Consider the following 6,186-nt stretch of genomic DNA (forward strand, 5'->3'; position numbering starts at 1 on the left):
GACAACTTCGCCGCCGTCGTTCCTCCGGGAAATATCCCGCGCACGCGCCGACTAGCCTTCGCTTCCTCGCTCTCTCTCCTTCGTGCCCTCTCTCCTCCCATGCCCTGCACGCACGACTTTTGCAACCCGCCCATGCTTGGTCGGCGCAGTCGGCCCATGCCCCGGAGAAAAAGGTGGGCGCCAGCCGCCACCTTGCCGCCGACGTCCCCGTGATGCCAGCCCGCGCGCATTGCCTCCGTGCTCCCTCTCCCTCTCTATAAATAGTAGACCACGTCTCTCCCTCTCCCTCTTTCTCCATTCGCCTCGCCACAGCATTGCCACCACCGCCATTTCCGCCGCTGAGACCTCGCCGTTGCCTATTTACCGTCAACGTGCTGCTAGGGGGTACCAGGGGGCCTTTGCAGTCTTTGTGCCGCTGCCTGTTCACCGGAAGCCCGTTCGCGCCAGCGGCTGATCAGCGCTGCCATCACCTCTTCAACGAATCACCGACCACCGTCCTGCTCCTTGACGTCCTTGAGCTCGGTGAGCATTCCAAGCCCCCGATGCCCCTTCATGGATAGCATGTAGACGCCCCCAAGCTTCCTCTTAGCCGGTCACTGTACGCCACCTTAGGTGTGACTTCCGCCGCCGTGCTTTAGCTCACCACTGGTGTGTTAGAACCCGTTCGCGTTGCCGAACGTCGTACCGTGATGTCTAGAAGCCGTAGGACCCTCTCTTCTTTGTTCGTCCTATCTATAAGAGGAGAGCATATGAAAAATGTAACCCATTCTTTCGTTTTTTTAGCTCTACGGAGCGGATTGGTGCCTCCCAGTAAAGGGGAGTGCTGCCCGATTCTTTCCGCGCCGCTGCCCTTACTTTGGCCGTGATCTGGCATTGTTGGCCGCCGTCGGCCGCCGTTGGCGAGCTTTCCTTCGTGTTCCCCGTAGCATGTAGAAGCCTGGCATCAACACGTTGTCGTGAAGCTATGGCGGAAACCCGATGCCGGCGACCTTTCCGGTGATGCCCCGCTGAAATTTCTCGCCGCAGGGGAAAATGACCACGGGCCGTGGCTCCGTCTGGCTCAGCCCAGCCGCCGGCTTTGCCAACCTAGCCGCCAAACGGGCCGTTTGGTAGGCCGGCCTGCCTCCGCGGCCCGTTAGCCAGCTAGCCCAAAACCCAAGCGGGCCTGCATAGTGCAGGCCCAACACTGTGCAGCCGGCCCGTCCAAACCCAAACTCGGCCCATCCAAGCCCAAACTCATCCTAACCTGGGCCCATCCTGGCCCGATAGATTACTGTTCATGTGGGCCCAAGTTACTATTCATGTGGGCCCCACCTATGAACAATATCATTTCATAATTTCTCGATTTAAATTCTGATTAAATCTTTCGGGAGCTGTAACTCCTCCGTTCTAGCTCCGATTTCGGCGATTCTTTCACTAAAATTGATCTAAAATCGAGATCTACTCATCTGTCATGTTGTAGTGTCCATTAGGGCTCATTTGAATTTCCATTTGATGTTTAATTGATTCTTCTTTAGTATCGCCATTATTGATCGTAGTCGCAATTTCAGGGCAACCTGAGTTCTGCGAGTGCTACGCCGGAAGCATCCGGAGTGAGGAGGATCCCGATTACAATCAAGACTTCGAAGAATATTTCGGAGAAGGCAAGTCTTATTTCTTTGATCATATTGAACCTATATTTTCAAACAATATACATGATCAACTAAAACCAGACTTATTATCACATGTGCTATATATTGCCTTTTTTTTCAAATTACTTGTAGTAGTTAATCCCATCAACACTGCAAAGCCTTACATGTCATCATCCAGAATACATATCACCCTAGGAATATCTATTATTAAATATATAAATGATAGATGACGTCTTGATATCTAGCATGCTTAGGATGGAATACGTCTCCTCGGAGACATCGCTTTTAAAAACACTTTTCTTCGGAGGCAAGAGTTACGGTTATCACTAACAACTCATATACCATGCCTCCTTGATGGTTGTGAATTCTATGATGGTCGTGAAATCCTTGATGCCATGTGGGAGATGGATGGTGATGTGTAAAAATGGGTGAAAACTGTTTTGGCGCGGGCAGGTAGAGTGGTCCTCCAGGGTGGATACTCTTGGGGGCTTGAGTTACATGATGGTATTCATTGCCCATGAAGATGCCTGGCCCGGTCTCTTAAGGACAGAGTCATTTCACCGCCATGCCTTAGCGACCTCGTGCAACCATACGTCCTGTATGGGCAGACCTTAACTTTTCCTTCACCGGACTGAGTTGGACGTTATACCAGGAGGCTGAGAGCAATGAGCAGCCAAAGGTCCACCTGTCCCGCTGTTTGGAGGTTTCAGGGACCGGCTTAAGCTTAAAAAGGGAGGCTGGCCTTCGGAACATGCAGCTCTGGGACTTGGCGTGTCTCGTGGAAAAGCCCGGCAGGAAAGGTGTTTGGATAGTCTCGGTATGATTCGCTCCTCCGCTTGCAATGATTGGAGGCTGAGCATATCGCGTGGGTAAAGTTGTACAATCTCTGCAGAGTGTAAATCTATTCGAATAGCCGTGTCCATGGTCATGGATATGCGAAGGCAGAACCTTTTTTACTAGACTTCGGGTGCATGCGTCTTGATGAGTAAGTGTGTGGACTAGATGTTCGTGTGATAAGGTTGCTGGCTCAGTCCGCCAGAAGCTGTGTGGTACTAGAGGTACACCAGATGTGATAAAAGGGACTGTAGAGTGAGGTGTAGCCCCTCCCAGAACCGAGAAACCCCATGTACAGCTCGTCAATGGTATTGAACTACTTAAAATGTCTTGAAGTCGATCATAGTTGATATAATTAGTAATCTGCACAAACTGCTTTACGCTTAAATTTGAACCGTAAAGCCTATTCTTGAATAAACCCTTTTATGCATCTATCAACACCTTGAAGTAGTATAAGGCTTGCTGAGTACCTTCCGTACTCACTCTTGCTATCATTTAGATGAAGAACCCAATGTCGACTCCGCCGGAGGTGAAGTCAGGGATGAAAATTAGTCTCTAAGGTCGCGTTCGCCTCCTCGCTGCTTGTGGCTTGGGCTTTTGCTAACGTTGTGTGTTTTGCTGGCCGCTAGGCCATGTTTGTAATATTCAGTATGGTTTGTAAACCTTTGTACCTGGAACCTTACTATTTACGTACAAAGTTTAACTGTGATATTACAACTGTTATACTGTGCGTATCAGCTACATAATCCAGGGACTGATACAGGTGGCATAGGAGATCCCGGTAATGAGAGTTCTTACAGAGACCGAGCATATACAACAACCAGAGGTGGAGGAGCATTGGACCATGCACTTTGGTACGTAGAGTGGTCTAGAGTGGTCCTGACCTCACCAACCGGCGATACCCTTAGGTACGTAGTTCGATTATGTTTTCCTGCACTAACAATATTGCAGAATATGAGGGCCTCTTGTCCGGAATGAGAGTAGCCTTCGCACTTGGTATAAAATTTTTGCTAGCGAAAGGGGACTCGGTACTGGTCATAAACCAAGTGCAAAAAGAGTTTCAATGCAAGAATCGGATAATGGTGGCATACCTCGCTGAAGTGAGAAAGCTGGAGCGATATTATCGGTTTCGAGGTTAAGCACGTCCTCCGTAGGGACAACTTCCACACCGATGAGCTGGTCCATCAAACTTCTTCTCGCCCACCTGCCCCGGTTGGAGTCTTTGAAGAAAGACTCACACGACCATTCACCATAGTCTCAGACCAAGGTAAAGGGGATGCTACGCTCAGAAACAGAGCACCTCAAGTAACACCTTTGGAGGCAATGCCTCCTTTAGTGCAGTCATCTGGTGGCCATAATGTGGTCATCCAGCTTGATTCGGGTACGACCTGGATGGAACAGATCTTGGCATACCTTTAGAATCGAGCAATCTCTAACGATGATGCACTGGTAGAAAGGGTCACGCGGTAAGCCCGCAGATACTCCCTGGTAGAGGGACACCTCTACCGCAGGGGGAGAAATGACCTTTTTCTAAAATACGTCACCCAGAAAGAGGGGAACACCTTTCTCTCTGATATCAACGGGAGGCATATGTGTTAGCCACACTTCATACTGCACTCTGGTCAAAAAAATGTTCTAGCAAGGATTCTATTGGCCCACGACCCTCCATGATGCTTGCGAACTGGTGAAATGGTGCGAGCCGTGTCAGTATCATATCCGACATACCAACCTACTAGCAAAAGCACTGCAAATCATATCACTCTCTTTTCCTTTCGCTGTTTGGAGGCTTGACGGTTTTGAATTCATGTATGTGGTAATCAACAAATTCAATAAGTGGATCGAGGCCGAGCCGGTCAGGAAGATCACTGCAACGGTAGTGATTAAGTTCATACGGGGGTTGGTAGTGCAGTTTAGCATTTCAAACCGCATAATTAGGGATAACGAGACTTAGTTCATCACTAGCGCTTGTAGAGACTACTGCGAAGAGATCGGGATCAAAGTATGTTACGCGTCGGTGGCACACCCTCAGAACAATGGTCAGGTTGAAATGGCAAATGAGATGATACTATAAGGGGTCAATACCCAAGTCATCAATCGGCTTTAGAGCTATTTGAGATGTTGGGTGGACGAACTCCCCATGATACTCTGGTCGCTGCGAATGACCCCTAACAGAGCCACGGCCAAAACTCTGTTCTTCCTAGTTTTTGGCACTGAAGCAATGCTCCCCTCCGATCGTCCTCCAGTGTCCTAGAGTAACCAGCTACTCAGACGAAGACCAGGTGACTCGATGGGAGGATGACATAAACCTGATTGAAGAGTTCCACGATTGCGCTCTAATTTGAGCAGCCTGATACCAGCAAAGTCTCAGGCATTACCACAATCACAGGGTGCGGGAGTGAACCCAAGTTGTATGTGACCTTGTGCTGAGGAAAATTCAGAATAATGTAAGCCATAACAAGCTCTCCCTCATGTGGGAAGAACCCTACACAGTGGTCATGGATACCCAACCTGGTGTGGTCAAACTAGACATGGAGGATGGCCATGAATTACGCAATTCCCGGAATATAAACCAGTAAGTTCTACGTGTAAGGCTGCTCGAGCGTTAGTCCATTGTTATGTTTTGTAGGATCTCCCGAACAAGAGCGGACCACCCTCGGCTTATTGTTTTGTCTGTTTGCGCATATTGTGAGTACCAAGTCACTTTGGGGTGAAGATAATTGCTGCTCGCGCAATGTTAGGAATGTGGGCGGTTGAAGGAAAATGGTCAAGAGGTCACAAGTCCCAATTCGGGTCGAGCGCTGATCGCCACCGAAGGGCTTGTCGTGCTAAAAGTTGTCATAGGAATGACAAACCTAACTAGCGAGCGGTACAAAAAAACCTTGGCCCTCTCTAAGAGTAACGAGCAATCAAAGCCTACTCACCACATGAGCGCAAAAAAAAAATCTATTTAGGAGAGTCCTTAGGTAACAAAGTGACCACTCGGGTAACGCCCTGGTGCTAGTTCTAACAACCTATTCGTCTGACTAAGGCAATCATAGAAATATGCTTGCTGCTGGTCATTCTCCCTCGTCGTCCGCTCCAAGTCACTTTGCGCCACCAGCAGCTCCTCCCGGCAAGCTAGTCGAAGAAACATGTCACAAAGTAATCAGGAGTCAGCTGATCGAGTCTTACTAGGCTAGACTAAGACTACATGTGGCATAGTCGGTGGCAAGGCCGGCGCACCTCGAAGATCGCTTTGCATGGTCTCTCGCTTGACTGCGAACATAAGTTCACACTTGGCAACAGCTTCCTGACTGCGTTGGTCAATGGTGTCATCGATGGAGGTGGTCGGGGGCGTGGAGCGAACAGGAGGGCTAGTCAACGCAAGAGCTTTACGACCACAATAGCTACACAAGCCCATCAAAGAAATGAAAAACTTCATTCAAATATGATACAAGCCTAAGTTACAGGCATCATTTACTCTTCGGTGGTCACCACCCAAAAGAGAGACCCTACATACTCCACCAGCCTAGGACTAGTAGCCTCACCTCGGCTTCAGGACCAGCAGCCACAACCCCCTCTTGAACAACCTCGAGGTTGAAGTTGGGGTCACGACTGCAATAGCACTAGAGAACGTACTCTACCACAGCTTTCGTCGCCTTCACCATGTCCTTCACGGTCTTCGCCGCTAAGATGCCCAAGAGCTGGGTAAACTTCTCCGCCAAGACCCAGATGATGTAGG

The sequence above is a fragment of the Phragmites australis genome, chromosome 22 (genome assembly GCF_958298935.1).
Source record: "Phragmites australis chromosome 22, lpPhrAust1.1, whole genome shotgun sequence".
NCBI classification, from domain to species: domain Eukaryota; kingdom Viridiplantae; phylum Streptophyta; class Magnoliopsida; order Poales; family Poaceae; genus Phragmites; species Phragmites australis.